This window comes from Carlito syrichta, unplaced genomic scaffold (assembly GCF_000164805.1).
Source record: "Carlito syrichta isolate Samal-C Ts95f unplaced genomic scaffold, Tarsius_syrichta-2.0.1 Scaffold304825, whole genome shotgun sequence".
Classification (NCBI taxonomy): domain Eukaryota; kingdom Metazoa; phylum Chordata; class Mammalia; order Primates; family Tarsiidae; genus Carlito; species Carlito syrichta.
The window spans coordinates 773,702-793,388 of NW_007248921.1; the positions used below are offsets into that span (position 1 = coordinate 773,702).

Consider the following 19,687-nt stretch of genomic DNA (forward strand, 5'->3'; position numbering starts at 1 on the left):
ACTGCTGTATTTCAAAGTTTTGTTTCAGTATTTAGAACTCCTTTGTGTATTTCTTATAGAGTTGGCCTAATGGTATCAAATTCCCTCAGTGTTTGCTTGTCTGAGAAAGACTTAATTTCTCCTTTATTTAAGAAACTTCATTTTGTGTTATAAAAAATCCTTGGCTGACTGTCATTGTTTGAGGAGATTGACGATGGGGACCCAATCTCTTCTGGCTTGTAGGGTTTCTGCTGAGAAGTCTGCTGTTAGTCTGATAGATCTACCTTTGTAAGTTATTTGATGTTTTTGTTTTACTGCTCTTAAAATTCTTTCCTTCACATTAACTTTGCATAACCATATGATTATATGCATTGTGGTTGACCTTTTTGCAATGAATCATCTGAGGTTATTTGGGCTTCTCATATGTGAATGTTTAAATCTCTGGCAAGGCCTGGGAAGTTTTCCTCCATTTATTCTCTCAAATAGGTTTTCCAAACCTGTTGCTTTCTCTTCTTTCTCAGGAACACCTACGACTTAAGTTTAGATGTCTTACATAATCTCACATTTCTTGGAGATCTTATTCCATTCTCTTGATTCTGTTTTCTTTTTTTCTTTTTTTTTATTTTTTTGTTGTGAAAGTCTTTAAGAAAAAAATTTAGTGAACAAAAAATTTAACAAGTTTCACTTAGCAAAATACACCCAAAAGGAAATCACAGTACAAAGAAAGTCAAAGCCTCACCAATTCCTACAGTATTAGTATTGTGTCTCAAAACTAACTTTTAAAAAGTTTTAGCTTAACCTAAAGGATCTTAAATGAAAATATAGACTGGAATGAACAAACATGAGATATATTTCTTTGAATTAGGGAGATAGCGCCTTTGAATTTTCCAAAAAGCCCGTCTCCCCAGTGTTCACTGTGATGTGGTGTAAAAGACTCACACTTAACATACTTAAACTACTTAAACTCGGATAACATCACCCTGAAATATGCTACCAAAATGTTAATTGAGAAAAGCTTAAAATAGTTTTAGTTTACTCAATATCACCTGCTAGAAGAAGAGTTTGCATGAGGAAACACTGAAGAGGTAATTTTTAAATCCAGATTTCGCAAACTCATGGTGCAAAATGGGTCCCACAGCTTCCTCTAGAGTTATAACTGCTTCTCACTACTTGTTGGCTGCCTGTGAAAATTTGATTGAAATAACTCAAATATTATACAGCTAGTCATATCCGTCCATGCTGATCTGACCACTGTAGCTGGCCCTGTAACAGCCACTCACTGTTTGGCTCTCCAGGCCACTATAAGTGTCCTGGGCTGCTGATATACCCACGACCTGCATCATCACCTGGCTGCTGTATGCCCCACTGCTGGGTGCTGTGGTTGAATTCAAAAAGAGTTCTATGTATCTGTGCTGCATGTTGACTCTGTCTTTAGACATAGCTGCCACAGCTTCTTCATGAGTAGCAAACTCAACATCTGCTTCGCCCATCACTCCTCTATCTGGGCTAATCTCAATATGAACTCGCACAGGGTTGAATGGAGAGAAGTTGTAGATGTTGTTCTCGATAGCTTTGTGTGGCAGCTCCCTCATGTGGACACAGTGGCTGGTGGTGCTCTGCACTGTGAACTTGCTGTCTCCATATCTGTGGTCATACATTCCAGAGAGACAATAAATGAAGTCTCTCCCAAACAGGTTGGTGGTGAAGCCATAGCTGTCACTGAGGCCACTGTACTTTTCATAGCCCCTGTAGTCATTGCTACAGGCACCGGGCTGCATCCTATCTAGGCTTGCTTGCTTCACAATGTCTATGTACCTCCTGGCTGTGCCAGGCTGATCAAAGGGTCCTGGCCACTGCACAGACATGAACTTCAGAGGGGATACAAGTATGACCTGACTTCCTCCTGACTGCTCTTGAAACCTCAATATACCTGTGCTCTATCCTCTTCTTGTGCTTCCCTAGAGCCTTCTCAAATAACTCCTGTGAGGCAAACTGCACGAAAGCCTCCCTATAATCTTGCCCTTGGGGTTCACAGGCAATGTGATCTGTTTGGCACAATTTCCAACCCTAAGAAGAACTGAACAATTTCTTCCTTTGTGCATCCAAATGGGAGTCTTGGAAGTCACATGAAGCCATCTTGGCACTGTTGGGATTACTGTGCTTCAACACCCAATCTATCTCAATTCTGTGGGACTTGAACACCTCGATGCATTGGTGTCCCATGCTTTCCCTGTCTTATTTCATAGTCATTTTGACATCATCTTCTGATTCATGTTTAACAAAGGCCTCATCACTCTGGCTACCCTCTCTAGTATAGATGAAATGGACACCAGCAGCCCCATCGTGAATTGTGCAGTCGGAGAGGAAGTTCTGCACATCCTCAATAGAGCAGGACCAGAGCAGGCCACGGAGCTTGACCACAAAGCCCTTACCTCCCTTGGGGCCTGGCATTATGGATACTTGACAGGGCAGATGTTAGACGAGTTTGGGCACAGCTTTTTTTGTGGCTTAAAACAACTGCAGATGCCTTCAGTGGGACACACTTCTGGTAAGAAGTGAATTGTCCACAGGGGAGAGCAGGACTGATTTCTATTTCTATCAAGCAAGTGCAGCTTATAGTCAAAGGCCCCCAGATTCCACTCAAAGCTTAACAATGCAAAGGGCTCTGGAGAAAGCCCAGGTGCATCTTCTTTTTGTTCCTAACCCCCACTGGGGTCAGGCTGTCGGGACCCAGGTGGTGCAGTGTCTGGAGTCCAGGAAGCAAAGGTAGCATGATAAGAGGCCAGCAGGCTGACGTGGGTCATTGGGTGCAGAGGAGAAAGTGTTACCGCCGCCTGCCAAGAAGTCACCAATGGGAAACACGTGCCTCTACAAGCAGGAGACCAACACTACAACCGGCACTCAGCCAATTCTTTTTTCTTTACTGTTGCCTGCTTGGGTTAATTCAAAGGCCTTGTCTTCAAGTTCTAAGGTCCTTTTTTCTGATTGTTCTAGTCTACTGTGAAAACTTTCCACTGCATTTTGAACTTCCCTTAATGAATCATTTCTAGATTTTTAGCTTTTTTTTTTTTAGGTGTCTATATCTTTGAAGAATTTTTCATCCATGTCTTGAATAGTTTTTTTTAAATAACAAATTTATTAAGATAGAATTCCCATACCATCCAGTTCATCTACTTAAAGCAATCGATTATGAGTATATTGAGTTGTGTGATCATCACTTGAATAGTTTTTAAAATTTCTTTATGTTGGTTTTCAATTTTCTCCTGGAGCACATTGACTGATTTTATAATCAGTCTTTTGAATTCTGTTATAATTAGCCTGTTGAATTCTATGTCTGGAATTTCAAAGATTTCATTTTGGTTAGAGTCCATTGCTGAAGGGTTAGTATGGTCTTTGGGAGATATTGGGGAAGTCTGTTTTTTCATATTGTCAGAATTGTATTTCTGGCTCCTTCCCATTTGGGTAAACTGTTCTTATTGGATGTTGGCAGGAGGCTGATGTAGGCATAGTAGCGTTCCCTTCATCATATATAGCCTTGGTGTGGTGAGTTTCTTGGCTACCAGCTGTAGCAGTCCTGTACTGGGTACATGCGCTAGCTCATGGCATCCTGAGTGGCCAGGAAAGCGGTGTTAGCTGGGGTCTGGAAATAGGCCTTCCCTAAAGCTTAGGTATAATAACTGATGTGGTGGACTGTGCTGTTGGCCTCTGGCCAGGAGGTAGTGCTTGTGGGAGAAAGCCAACTGCAATGATGGCTGTGAGGTTTCACCTTGGTAAGAATTGCTCCAAGGAAATGCCCGGCCAACCTAGGTGGAAGGTGAGGCTCTGGGGATTACTCTGTTTTGAGCCTTTGAGGGGAGTTTGGGGGAGAGAAGCTCAAGCATCCCACAGTTGTGCACTCTTGGCTACTCTAGTGTAGATGAGAAGGGAGTCCTGAACCACTGGAGTAACACTGTCGTGCAGGGCAGGCACAGAAGAATTCACACAGAGAGCGAGAGGCTGCTGTGGCATTGTGTCCCACCTGGCTTCCTGCCTTAGTCTCAGGTTGTTTCCCTTTTGAATGTCAAAGTGCAGCTGGCCTCAGGGCCTCAGGTGTTCTCACAGCAGTCTTCCCCAGCCAGGACCTGGCTGCTGCTGTGGAGTTTGCCCTTGAGGCCTGTTCACTCCTTGGGGCCTGTCCCCACCCAGGCCAGCTAGAAAGCAGATGCCAGCAAGGGTTGAGTTCTTGGAATATGGCAGCTGGAGCAGCACCACTCCATGTGGGTTTCGGCAGAGCACAACTGTGGGTAAGGCAGTTTCCCTGGAGGCACAGGAGTCACACAAGGCTCAGGGTGCCCTCCAAGTCCACAGCAGGAGCACAGAACTTGTGAATTCCCCTCACTCACCTTTCCCACTGCATCTGGGGGAAGCTGGTGGTCTGTGATCCAGGTGAGAGTCTAGTTAGTTCTAGCTCAGGTCAATGGATTTTTCTCTTCTTTGCACTATGTGATTATTATCCCTTTTTATGATGAGTCGTGGGGTTGGTTCTAGTCTCGTTCCTCTCTGCTAGTCTTGTTCCTCTACAGCTCTCTCTGCCTTGGTTTACCCCAAAGGAGAAACACACTCTAGCTGCCTCACATTGGCCATCTTAATCCAGAATCCTTTTTAAATTTTATTTTATTTGAGAGTTGTGGGGTATAAGTGAAACTTTACTACATAAGAAAGTTGCTTGCAGGTGAAGTTTGGGCATCTAGCTGGCCTACCCTCCCCAAAAGTGGACCAGGTACCCAGTGTATTGCCACATGCCCCCTCCCTCCTCTCTCCCTTCCGCCCTCAGCAGTGTCCAGCATCTGCCAATCCCACCCTTGTGCTCTTGTGAACCAGTGATCAGGACCCATCCTTACCAGTGTTAGGTGGCATCTCATTGTATTTTGAGTGAGAACATGCGATATTCAGTTCTTTGTTTCGGTGATAGTTCGCTTAGTGTAATGGTCTCCAGCTGCATCCATGTTACTGTGAAGAGCATAATTTTGTTCTTCTTTATGGCTACGTAATATTCCATCGTGTATATGTACCACATTTTCTTTATCCAGTTCAGTCTCAATGGACTTCTGGGTTGGTTCCATGTTTTTGCTACTATGAAAAGTGCTACAATAAATATGCGGTTTTTTGTAGGTGTCTTTTTTGTAGGGTGACTTACGTTTCTCTGGGTATATTTCCAGAAGAGGGATTGCTGGATCATATGGAAGCTTGGTTTTTATTTTTTTGAGAAATCACCACACTGCTTTCCACAAAAGTTGAACTAGCTTGCTTTCCCTAGTTTAATGATGTAGGAGCATTACCTTTTCTCCTCAACCATACCAGCACCGGTTGTTTTTTGACTTATTAATCATGGCCATACTTACCAGTATTAGGTGGTATCTCATTGTATTTTGATTTCCATTTCTCTGATTAATAGTGAGGTTGAGCATTTTTTCATGTGTTTGTTGGCTGTTTGCATGTCTTCCTTTGAGAAGTGTCAGTTCATGTCCTTTGCCCACTTTTTAATGGGGTTTGTACTCCTTTTTTATCTCTTCTTCTAATTGTAACAAAATTGTATCCTATATTTTATGTTTATCTATCTTTACTTTTTTGTGTGTGAGTTGAAGTCTCACTCCATCGCCCAGGTTGGAGAGCAGTGGCACGCTCACAGCTACCCCAGTGTAGACCTGCTAGGCTCCAGCGATTCTTCCGCTTCAGCCTTCCAAGTAGCCAGAACTACAGGCAAGTGCTACCACACCCGGCTAATATTTTTTTTAATCTTTTGTAGAGATGAGGTCTTGCCAAGTTGCCCAGACTGGACTTGAACCCGCAGACTCAGGCAATCCACTCACCTCGGCCTCCTAAAGTGCTGGGATTACAGGCCGAGCCACTGAGCCCAGCCCTGTCTTTGCTTTTTGTTTTATTTATTTATTTATTTATTTATTTATTTATTTATTTTTGAGTTGGAGTCTCACTCCATCTCCCAGATTGGAGTGCAGTGGCAGCTCCCGGCCACCGCAGCCTCGACCTGCTGAGCTCCAGTGATCCTTCCGCCTCTGCCTTCCAAGTAGCCAGAACTACAGGTGCTCGCTACCATACCCTGCTAATTTTTGATTTATTGTAGAGACAAGGTCTTGCCAAGTTGCCCAGGTGGGTCTCGAACCCGCGGGTTCAGGCAATCCACTTGCCTCAGCCTCCCAAAGTGCTGGGATTACAGACTGAGCCACTGAGCCCGGCCTTGTCTTTGCTTTTTAAATACTCTCATCAAGGATATATCATTGTATATTAAGTTAAAATAGAAGAATTAAGCAGAATGAATTCTTTCATTCACCATTACCATTACAAGGACTTTGCATTAAATGCTCTGGGAAATACAGGGATGCCTGAGATAGTGCACCATATTTGGCACTCAATATATTTTTGTTATACTGGATCTAGTAGAGAAATTTATCAACCACATATTTTATGATTGCATCCTTAAATAAGCAAGAGATCTCTTGGAATTTGAGCAGAATAAAGAGATATGATGCAATCAACTCCTTAGCCTTCAACCTAGGGCCAGTGTGTAAAGCAGGTAGCTTCCCTACCGCCAGTCCCCTCCTTTTTCCTTTCTGCAACTTCTTCTTATTTGACATAAAATTTCTACTCCAACTGTCTCATACATGTTGACAGATCCATCTCCCGTAAGTACAGGTCTTATCATGTCTTTCTCTACCCAGTATAGAAAACTGTAATGACTCCTAAGTCATACCTAAATCCATACCTTGGCATTCAAAGATCTTTGAGATCTGATCCTAACCAATCTTTCCTGTCAAACTGATTTGCTACTCCTTAGGTATGCCTCTCATTTTAACCAGTGCAAGACCTTGTGCTTCTATTTGCCAAAATGAAACCGGTGGATCTGCAGCATCAGTTTTACCTGGGAGTGTGTAAGAACTGTAAGATCTCAGCCCCCTCCCAGACTTATCAAATTGGAATCTGCATTTTAACAATATTTTTGGGTGATGCACATACATGGTAACTTTTGAGAATCACCATAAAACTATCAGTGCTTTTCCATGGTATTGAGTGGCTGTTATTATCATTATTTATTTCCCTACAGAATATATGAGCACTTACAAAGCAAATGTTATCCAAATCATATTCCTAAGATATGCAATCCAGCCCTCAAAAACAAAGTACACTGAGTGGATACTAAGCACATATCTCTATATTGACTAATTTTGCTCCAGATCTGCAGCACAAAGGTAACTAAAATCACAATCTTTCACTCTACTGTCTGAAAAATCAGGCCCAACAGACATAACATTCCCAGAAACACACATGGACATACACACAGGGTCTTTCATAGATAGAATTTTTAGCAGGAAAGCAAATTGCAAAAGAAAGTGATGTTAAAGCCTACCATGAAAAACAAAGCTGTTTTTGGATCAACTGAACAATCACTCTAAGTTTCCTTTAAACTAATATTGAGTAGCTAGATCCACTCCGACTCCAAGTTTATTTGGGGCTCTAATATTCAATGATTTATGGCTTTAGGGGATGTCACTCTTGCACTGTCCCAGAAGTAGCTGAAAGAACCAGGGACAGCCCTGAGATTAAGTGTGAAGCTGCAAAGCCTGACTTCCTCTTTCAGTACTCTCTAAACCCCAGTTTCTCTATACCCCTCAAAAAGCTCCTGCTCTCATGTGTATATACTACCATGACTCTACTCCCAATTTTTTGTTACTTCAAACTGTTCCTTGCCTCCATGAGCTTATCACTCTTCCACTTCTCTCCCCTGTTCTCTGGCTCAGCTTCTCAGTATCTCACAGTGCCAAAAGTGGCAATGAGCTAAATTAAACTGCACTAATAGAAGAGAGGGAAGAAAGACATACTGTTAACCTGTCCTAATCATCCTCTTTTCCACCCCTCCCCCTTGCATAATTCTTTAGTGACTTTCTTGAGAGAACTGAAGTGGGATATCACTATTCACATTCTGTAGTGAGGGAGCTGGACATTATGAGATTTTTCCCTTTGAGTATCCTAAATATCTTTAAGATATTTAAGGGTCTGTGGCACACTTCCAGTTCTGCCTCTGCAAGGCCTCTAATGTGAGTCTTTGGGACTTCGACCCAAAGCTATTTCATATCCAAAAAATGGAATCAACACAGTTACCATACATCTCTCTCATATACTGAAAGGAGCTTTTTACACACTGTCCAGTTCAATTAACTTCAGCACCACTTACATTTTCTTATACATCAAGCAATAAAAATTCTCAGAGTTTAGTTTCCAACCCAGGGTTCTGGGTATGAGGTTATTGGTGGTCATCTCTGTTCACATCCTTACAAAGGTCCTGCCTAAACTCAAAGGCTGTTATAAAATAGAACTTCAGGCTTTTCATTAGCACCTTGGTCCCCTTTTCCCCTATTTCTCAAGAAGTACACATAGTGAGATTTATTCACACAGGCCAAGAAAGCACACTTTTTATAGCAGAGGTTAAGAGCTCTCTACTCTAGGGATGAACTGTGTGAATTTTAGTTCTGGTTGCATCACTTACTGGGTATGTGATTTGGGGCAATTTGTATAACCTCTCTATGCTTGTTTCCTTATTGTAAAATCAGAATAATTATATCCTACATCTTGGGGTTATTGTAAAGAGTGAGTGAGATTATGTATATAAAGTGGTTAGTAAAGTACCTGGGTGATTAACTTCATTTTACAGTTATTAAAATCAAGCCCAGAGAGGGTTGTTGTGGGTTTTTTTTCTTTTTTCTTTTTTTTAATTTGCAAAGCCAGCTTAATGCTACTGATTCTCCTCTCTAGGACTCTTCTATTTACACATTTACACATAACTCAGCACTATTTACACATATTTACACAAACTCAGCACTATTTACACATATTTACACAAACTCTTCTATTTACACATTTACACATAACTCAGCACTACATGGACAGCAGCACATGCTGCTGTCCATGTAGTGGGTAACCTGACTCCCAGCTAATGACAGTATAAGGTCTTAGCTGTCCTTGTGCACAGAGTATTATTCCTGGCAATAACTCTGCATGTGTGTGTTGGGCAAACAGAAATGCAACAACCCCTACTAAAAATTAGCATGATCTCATCAACAAGGGTACCTGCATAATGAACATTTGTATACCTAACCCTGAAGTGTACCTCACATATTTAAAATTAAAAATTAAAATAAATAATAATAAAAATTAGCACAATCTTGTAACATAAAAATTTATGTACTAAAGTCACTGACATAAAAAAGGACAAACATCTTTCTATTTTAGGTTAAATATCAAGGAAATTAAAGCTTTAGGGTTAACTATCAAAGTGTCTTCTTCATTCAGCAGGATGTAAAAGACATTAAAAGGGATTTAATCTCTCCATCTCCCAGATGACTTTTTTGCTTCCAAATGCCACCACTGGAGAGGGTATCATCAGGGTGAAAACAATGGTTTTTCCTATTTAAAGACAAATGAAGGGGTGAAATGTGTTCATGAAGAAATTTGTGCCTTTGTCTGAACCAGTTTATCAGAGGATTTGAATAAATCAAGTCAGTGTTGACGTGGGCTTCAGAAAGTGACAGGCTTTGAGGACTAGTTCTAGAGGAAGAAAACATGATGATGTGTGCGTGAGAGAAGGTTTTGGGAAGAGGGCAGACCAAACAGGAAGAGAGTTGGCCAAACTTTGTCAATTTAGCAGTTCTGCCAAGAGCTGAATTCAAAGTTGTTTATTGCTTCCAAAACAGTAAGGCTCTTAATTCCAGGCAACTTTTCTCCTGACATATCTCATCAGCATGACCACTGCAGGTATTGGAGAATGAGACCCAGGAAGTATTGTAGACCTGGAATCTGGGCCTCTCCTACCTCTGCTCCTTTGCTCTAGGACTGGTTCAGTTTCAATATTTCACCCTTAAATAAGAAAAAAGATCCTAAACCAAACTTAAACTAAATTCTCTGACAAAACAAAGTGAAAAGTAGCTTGCAATATAATTCAACTATTTTAGTTTGAACCCTAAGGCCTTAATTTTTTATAAAGAAGAATTCTACACATGTGGTCTTTTAGAACTAGTTCCTGTATTGCTGTAATTGAGGGTCTGTACCATTAACCCGGCTTAATGATTAAGAAACTACAACAAAACAAATGGGGGAAGTTTTTTCTTTAAAAGAAAGAGATGGCTCTTGGAACATTTGCTTTTGGAGCCCTAAGCCTTCATGTGAGAAATCCAGCTACCCTGAGGTCACCATGCTGTGAGAAGCCCAAGCCACATGGAGAGGCCTTGGAGGATGAGATACCACGTAAGGGGAGCAGGGAGGGATCGACCAAGGAAGTGCCAAGGTGCCAGACACATGAGTGAAGCAATCATCTGGGAAATGTATTCTCTAGCCCCAACTGCCAACACTTGGATCAGAGATGAAATGCCTGGCCAGCTCTTCTTGAATTCTTGACCTAAAACATCAAGCCACAGGAGAAAGACCATATGCCCCACAAGAGCCTCCCCACTCATACCACCCCACCACACCCACCCCCTCAGTGGGCAAGAGTTCTAAGACACATCCCAGTTGTTTTCAACTCCACTAGGATCTCAGCATCAAGGGAGGAAGTAGTAACATTTATAACTCATGACCAGGCATCACATCCTTTGATAGAGAAACTGTCTGAGAAAGATCATGAGCAGTGTGAACCTCGACAATAAGAAAACAAGTACAGTAAGGGTTCAGCTCACAGAAATTTCTATAGTGAGTCAAAGTTTGTATGCTGGTTAGAGTGTAGTAACTATCTTTTTTTAATAACTTCATAGGGTAAATGGTTTTATGTCAAAATACTATTTAGATACTGGAAAACTATGAGAACCAGGACAGCAAATATTTTATTCTAACATGAAAAGACAGATCATTAATAACAGACAGACCTACTCCTTAGCACTGCGTAAAATCAAAAAAGACAAACCACTGACAAAGAGGCAAACTCTAAGCGTGAACAAGTAAAATTTCCAGTCATGTAGAAAACAATAATTCACCCTTCACACTAGTTTAATGTGTTGAAAAGTTTAAAAAGGTGGTTTCTTTTTCTGAAAACCAAGGGGGAGAGAGAAAGAGAAAAGAGAAGGAGAGACAAATGTGAAGGCTGCATCATAAAGAAATAATTAAAATCCACTGTTGCTAGAAAATGGTCTAGATAAACTGGGGACAAAATAGTAAGGTGTATCTTTAGAATTCCCCATGTACCAAAACCTCCTTAAGAACTTTCAAAAACCATCATCAAAATACTCAATTGAAAAAAAAATTCAGTTGATGCCAAATATCATCTTCTCTTTGAACAGCTTGAGTATGTCTACCAGACAGATTCATTTATTTTTGCAGGGATTGACACTACAGTCACAGTGATGACAATGGGCTGAAACAGTAGACCACAGAAAACAGAAAACTGGATTTGTTCAGAAAGTGACGGAAACTGTCAAATATATACACAACTCACAACTTCTTTTATGATTTAATTCATGTACCTTTCCTCAACTGTTTCTTTTTTCCTTCCTCTTGCTGTTAAGTGTAATAGAAAATAAAAATTAGCCAAGTGTGGTGACATGAGCCTATAGTTTCAACTACTCTAGAAGCTGAGATGAGAGAATTGCTTCATCCCAGAAGTTTAAGGCTATAGTGTGCTACAATTATGTCTGTGCATAGCCACTGCACTCCAGTCTGGACATCATGGAAAGATTCAATCTCTAAAAAAAAATTAAAAATTAAAAGAATTAATTTAATTAAATACAAATATCTTTCACAATATCTGTTACTTTGTGGACACTCTGAATTAATTATCTTTATGTGAATAAAGCTGTTACCAAGTAGGAGATAAATAAATATTTAAAATAAACACTAAGTCATAAAATAGGCAAACATTCAAAAATAAATAAACTCCACCAAATCAAATAACTTAAGTAACATTTAAAAAGAAGACATCAAGCTTAGCTGAATGTGTGAATTTATTCCCCCAATGTGACATTTAAAAACACTTATAATACAGTACATTGCTAAACCTGCCGTACCTCACACTTCTTTTCCCCCCTTTTTTTCCAGATGAAGCTACTATCCGATTCTGCAGCTATTCACTCTTAAATAGATCTAATGATCTAGTTTGCAGACCACAGAACCTGCATAATATCCATGAAGCTAATATCTCTACAGACATCCTAGCTATTCAAGCAATAAGGATATCAGCATTGTTCATTTGTATGATCTCTATGTATCTTGTCATCTTTCCAGGGTAAGACTGCCAAGGTCTTGGACTCTTCATTTGGTAGAGTCTAATTCTGTTCTCCCACAAAGAGCTAGGGTTACACTCAGCAAAGGTTACCATTTACGTGAGACATGAAGCCTGCTAGCATAACTCATCACCAAAGTAAAATCTCTGTCTATTTTTTCCCTCAAGGACATCCCCAGTGCTACCTAAAATCAGGAAGGAACACTTCAGGACAGGTCACATGTAGGACCTGCACGTACTGTGAATCACATTTTCATTTTTATACTCTGGAGTATAGTATTTTCATAGCAGTCAAACAAAAGAGTTTTGTTTTGTTTTAGTTTCCTTTTGAAACGCCTTCTTTTCTATCCCCTGGAGGGAAATACACGGGAACCAGATTTAAAGACTACAGTGGCTTTAGCAAGAGAACTCAATATTTAAGGGTGAGCTTTCTTTTAGAAATTATTCCTTTTCATCTTTGGTTTTATTTTATCATTTACTGAAATGAGTTCTAAAATATTTTTCACAAACAGATAATGTTTTTAATTGTTTAAGTAATTTCTAAGGCTCAGCTCATTATCTTTTCAAATCTCTATATTCTGGAGTGGCATTTTAAGCCATTGCCCTAAGTGCTTTTGCTTTTAATGCCAACATTCATCTTTCTCTTATCCTCTGATGGAAAATCATCTACACTGGTAATTCTGAAAATCAGAGACTTGGAACCATGATTAGACCCTGAGATTTTTTTTAATATTTAAAAAGAGCAAATACTAGATCTAGAAGAAACTTTAGGGACCACCTCACTTCTCATTAGATATGAGATAACTGAGACACCAAAGGTCTTGCCCAGAGTCATAATTAATTGATGACAGATCTAAAACTATAATCTAGATTTCCTTAATCTTGAATTAGCACTCTCTGCCCCCATACTCCCTGGCCTCTCTACATTTTTGTCTATTTCTACAGGATCTTCAGACATGGATTATGTAATTCAGTGACTTGCCCAAAGTAAGACACAGAGCATTTCTTGGTTACCGTTTTTTGGCTATCACTGTCTCCTTTCATTGCATGGAAGATCACAGACAGGAGATGGGAAGCGCTGCTTGGCCTCTGCACCCCATGGATTAAATGATAGCATGGGTTGCCTAGTGCCTTGCCCATGAATTTTGACTGTTAATGCTTAGAACAGGAAGCACATGGAATGTTAAGAAGCCCAGTATAAAGGCCTTTCCCTTTATAAGGATCAAATTTTCCTCTTTTTTGTTCTCAGTAGCCTAGGAACATAACATAATTTCAAGGTGTCAAAACCTGAATCCCACCCACCACCAAAACTATTCTGCTAATGTTTTCCAGCTTCTCCTTGAGATGTGGCAAGGGGCTTAGAAGAAATTTTATCCCTTTGCACCAACTGATCTTATATTTATTTATAAAGTATTAATATGTTTCTTCCAAGAAGTTCCAGAAGTCTCATATGTACGCTCTCACTTAATCCTTCTCTTCCCATGGGGGGAAGCATTTCATTTTTATCTTCCTGCCATAGTCAGAGTTTCCCTGTTATTTATAGGGTTTCTCTCCAGAGCTTGATTCTTAAAGGTTAGACTCTCTGGAAGTTACAAACATGATCAATTGAAGTCTCAACCAATATTGCTAACAAAGCAAACTCTTCATTCATTTAGCAAATGTTTTTTGAGTATCTCCTATGTGCCTGGCACTATCATAGGGATACGAGAGTGAACAAGACAGACTAAGTCTATGACTTCATGGAGCTTATATATAAAGTAAAAGGACTGTTCCATTACCCAGTTAATTCAGAACCATAAATATACTCTATCCTAATAAAAGAAAAAAATCAATACAGTCTCAACTACTCAGACTACTATTCACAGTTTCAAATCTATCTGGTAATAAAGAGTCCATTTGCTATAGGCCTGCATGGATTGCACCAGAAGACAGGAGACTTGGATTCTAATCCAGAGTCTTCTACCAACAGACTGCACAACACTGGACAAATAACATAACTTCTCTGAACCTCACTTTTGTTATCTGAAGATGTTAGACAAGAATATCTCTCATGTCTTCTCTTGGTCAGCAATTCTAAGATTGGTTGAATTCGCCTAAGATGACTGGTGTGGTGTTCGGACTTACTGCCAAGATCAAATGAGAAGGAACCCACAGTCATATTCTGAAGCTGGCATGGAGTGAGGTTGAGGGAAATTGCACAAAGCAACATGCACCTCCTAAGAAAATGTAATATCCCCCTAAGCAATAATCTTTAAGATCAACTCTACACCTACCACTGTGTTCAACACTAGACTAAAAATTTAGGATGGGAAATATATGAAAAGATTCCTATCTTAAGGAACTTCCAAAGAAAATACTTAATAAAAAATGATTAAAAGCAAAAGTATAATCTAGAGGTTCTAAGTTCACATGAGAAGAAAATATCGAGGAGGCCTAAATTAGAAACCTCTGAGGAAAGGTAGAACCTGGATCTCCATATAAAAACCACCATCACAATAATAACAGCAATTAACATTTATTGAGTGCTTAATATACACATATATCATACATAAATTAAGTGCTTTTGGAGGCTATCTCATTTAATCCTCAAAACAATCCTAGAAATAAACACTATTACTATCGTTGTTCTACAGATGGGGAAACAGACTTAGAGGGAAGCCTAATGTATCTAATGGTAAATACAGGCAATCTGACCCCAGAGTATTCCACACCATTTAATAGTCATGGACTGCTTTCCTCACATGTGATATAAAGGGATAAGCACTGGCATAGAGTTTAGTGCTCTATAAATGTTACATACTTCCCTTTTTTATCCATCTACCACCGCCATTCATCCCAACCCTCATCTCCAACTCACAGATATATATATACCTTACCTTTTCCAATTCTAAACATTCTTCAGATTTCAGTTGAATGTCCACCCTGGGCTGGAAGTATTCTTAGACCAGTCAAGCTTCTGTCTTCTTACCTACTTCTAGCATTTACCTCCTATAGCCTGCCGGGTGATCATGTACTATCTGAGATGTCACTGGCACTATTTAATGTCTGAAGATATTAATGTTTCTGGTGTCTTATGGTATTATTAAGATAAACCTGTATTATTATTATAATGATGCATTTTTGTACTATTGAGCTTTTCATATAATTTAACTGTGTCAACTAACTCCAAACCCCCTTGTTTTGGCATAGGTCTTGGCATAGTACAAGACTCCTGGGTCTTGGTATAATACTATGCCAAGAGGCATCAGGAAGCATTCACTGCTTCAAGAATTTCCATGTTTGTAAAGTTTTCACTTTTTAGAAAAATGGTCCAATCAAGCAAATGCAGCTAACACATAAAGGTTTTATTCTACCCTGTTTAGGGAGTCTGTAGGCTTTTTCTGTTTGTGACTAATTCTGGACATAAAAGTAATCTATGCAAGTTTACAATACCTTTATCTTGTGCATATTCACAGAGCTAAATCTAACTTCTTCTGACCTGCTAAAGAATAATACTATCTGTTTCTTTAAAATGAAAAAAGCAACTAACCAACTCTTATAAAACCAAAAGGCAGCTGGGCTCGGTGGCTCAGCCTGTAATCCCGCACCTTTGGGAGGCTGAGGTGAGTGGATTGCCTGAGCCCGCGGGTTCAAGACCCGCCTGGGCAGCGAGACCTCATCTCTACAATAAATCAAAAAATCAGCCGGGCGTGGTAGCGCGTGCCTGTAATTCCGGCTACTCGGAAGGCTGAGGCGGAAGGATCACCAGACCCAGCAGGTCGAGGCTGCGGTGGCCGGACGCGGCCACTGCACTCCAGTCTGGGTGACTGAGTGAGACTCCAACACACACACAAAAAAACAAAACCAAAAGGCAGCTTCAGTTTGGATTTATTTTAATCTTATAAATTTATTATAAAGTACTGTATACGTAGTAAGGCCAGGCTGATTTCATGACTGTAATCCCAGCACTTTGGGAGGCTGAGGCAGGAGGATTGCTTGGGACTAGGAGTTGAACAGCCTAAGCGATATTGTGAGACCCTGTCTCTACAAAAGATTTTTTTAAAATTAGGTAGGCATGATATGCACACCTGTAGTCTCAGCTATTTGGTGGGCCCAAAGGTGTGGAGACTGCAGTGAGGCAAGATCAAGCTACTGCACTCTAGTCTAGGCAACAGAGCAAGATCCTGTCTCTAAAAAAAACTATATGGATAGAAAAGAGTAAACATGGAGATTGGATTAAGGTGGCCAATGTGAGGCAGCTGGAGTGAGTTTCTCCAACAGAGTAAACTAAGATAGTTTCCTCAGCACCCAGAGCAGAAGAGGACCAGAGTCATGCCCCACAACTCTTCAAAGGAGTGAAAATAACCATAAAGAAGAGAAAAAAATACATCTACCTGGGATGGAACTGGTCAGACTCTTGTCTGCATCACCACAGTCCACTGGCAGCCTCCAGACACAGTAGAAAAGGTAAGTGAGGAGTCCCCTGAGCCCTGCAGAATCCCAATCCCCCATAGGAGACTGCCTTACCCATGTGCTCTGCAGAAGCTGATGTGGAATGGTGTAGGGAAAAAGGAAGCCTTGAGCAGCACCAGTCATCATTTCCCAGGAACTCAACACTCAATACATGCAGCTACTTTCTATAATAGCCAGCTGGGAGGGGATGGGTTCCTAGGGCAAACTTCGAGGCTGCAGACAGTGCCCAGCTGAGGTGGGTTGGCCTGTGAACACCTGAGGTCCTGAAGCCAGCTGTACTCTGACATTCACAAGGAAAACAGTCTAAGGAAAATGCAAGGCAAATACCATGAAGCTAGGGTTGAACAGTTGGGAATTATTGCCATAGTAACCTCTCACTCCCCAAGTAAACTCTTCTGTGCCCTCCTTGCACAACAGTGTAACTCCAGTGGAATAGGACTTCCTTCTAATCCACACTAAAGTAGCCAAGAGTATACAATTGTGGGGTGCTTGAGCTCCTTGAAGCCTCAAAACAGAGAATGTGGGTAATCCCCAGAGCCTTGCCCTCCATCTATGTTGGCTGGGTTCTTCCTTGGAGCAATACTCACCAAAGGGAAACCCCACAGGCACCATTGCAGCTGACTTTCCCCCACAATCACCACCTCCTGGCCAGTGGTCAACAGCACAGTTTACCACATTGGTTACAATGCTTCAGTTTTGCAGAAGGCTTATTTCCAGACCTCCAAGCCTACTCTGGCCACCCAGGACACCATGAGCTAATGCAGGTACCCGGCACAGGACTGCTACAGCTGGCAATTGAGAAACGACCAAGGAAACACTACAGTGACTACATCAGCCCCCTGCCAACTTCAGGTAGGAAGAAATAGTCTACCCAAATGAGAAGGAACCAAAAAAATAATTCTGACAATATGAAAAATCAGAGTTTTCCAACACTACCAAAGGATCACACTAACTTTTCAGCAGTGGACCCTAATCAAAATGAAATCTTTGAAATTCCAGACACAAAGTTCAAAAGATTGATTATAAAATCGATCAATGAGCTCCAGGAGAAAATTCACAACCAACATAATAATTTTTAAAAAACTATTCAGGACATGAATGAAAATTTATCCAAATAGACACCTTAAAAAAAAAGATGAAATTCTAGAAATGAAAGAATCATTCAGGGAAGTACAGAAGACAGTGGAACATCTTAACCATAGACTAGAACAAACAAAAGAAAGGATCTAAGAACCTGAAGACAAGGCTTTTGAATTAACCCAAGCAGATAACTATAAAGAAAAAAGAATCTAGAGAACAGAACAAAGTCTTCAAGAAATGTGGGCTTGTGTAAAATGTCCAAACCTAAAAGCATAGGTGTTACTGAGGAAGAAGAGAAAGCAACAGGCTTGGAAAAACTATTCGAGGGAATAATAAAAGAAAACTTCCCCAGCTTTCGCAGAGACCTAAAAATTCAGATACAAGAAGCCCAAAGAACCCCCAGAAGATTCATTGCAAAAAGGTCATCTCCAAGACATATAGTCATCTGTTATGCAAAATTAATGTGAAGGAAAGAATTTTAAGAACAGGGAGACAAAAGCATCAAATAACTTACAAAGGTACACCTATCAGACTAACGGCAGATCTCGCAGCAGAAACCCAACAAACCTGAAGGGACTGGGGCTCCATCTTCAATCTCCAGAAACACAATTACAGTGAAGGATTTTGTATCCTGCAAAACTAAGCTTCAAAAATAAAAGAGAAATGAAATCTTTCTCAGGAGAGCAAACACTGAGAAAATTTGTCACCACTAGACCAGCTCTAAAGGAAATACACAAAGGAGCTCTAAATATCAAAATAAAAGGTTGAAATATACCACTAGAAAAATGCTGGAAATCATGACGCTCACAGGTCTTATGGAATAGCAACACAATAGAGAAAATAAATAAACATGTATATATAATATATAAAAACCAGAAAACAACCAGTATGATGAATGGAATAGTACCCTACATATATTATTAACTCTGAATGTACATAGTCTCAATGCCCCACTAAAAAGATATAGACTGGCAGAATGGATTTTAAAAAACACATACACACATACAACCCAAATGTCTGCTGTCTCCAAGAGACCCACTTAGCACACAAAGACTCCTATCCTACAGACTCAAGGGATAGGGGAAAAATATTCCATGCAAATGGAAACCAAGAATGAGCAAGAGTAGCCATTCTCATATAAGGTAAAACAGAATTTAAACTAACAATGGAAAAAAAAGACAAAGATGGTTATTATATAATTATAAAGGGATCAATCCAACAAGAAGATGTAACAATTTAAAATATATATGTGCCTAACACCAGAGTCCCCAGCTTTATAAAACAAATTCTACTAGACCTAAATAAAAAGAGATAGGCAGCAATACAGTACTAATGGTAGACTTCAATACTCCACTGACTATAACAGGTAGATCCTTAAGGCAGAAAATCAGCAAAGAAACAATGGAGTTAAACTGGACCCTAAAGCAAATGGAACTAACAGACATCTAATCTACAGAACATACCCCCAAACTATAGAATATACATTTTTTCATCAGCACATGAAGCATTCTCAAGTTAGACCATATGATAGGCTACAAATCAAGTCTCAATAAATTCAAAACAATTGAAATCACATCAAGCACCTTCTCAGACCACAGTGGAATAAAACTAGAAATTAACTCAAAAAAGAACTCACAAAACCAAACAAAAACATGGAAGTTAAACAATCTGTTTCTGAATGATGCTTGGATCATCAAAGAAATCAAGATGAAAATTTAAAAATTACTCAAAACCAATGACAATAATGAAACAAGTTATCAAAACCTTTGTGACACAACCAAAACAGTGCTCATAGGAAAATTTATAGTACATAAGGAAGGCCTACATTAACAAGATGGAAAGATCATATATCAACAACCTAACATCACACCTTAAGCAACTAGAAAAACATGAATAAACCAAACTCAAGGCTAACAGAAG

General features: G+C 40.0%; 1 pseudogene; it reads right to left on the minus strand.

Moving 5' to 3' along the window:
* Nucleotides 1–1,199: 1,199 nt before the first annotated feature.
* Nucleotides 1,200–2,427, minus strand: LOC103263317 (annotated as a pseudogene).
* Between the last annotated feature and the right edge of the window lie 17,260 nt (nt 2,428–19,687).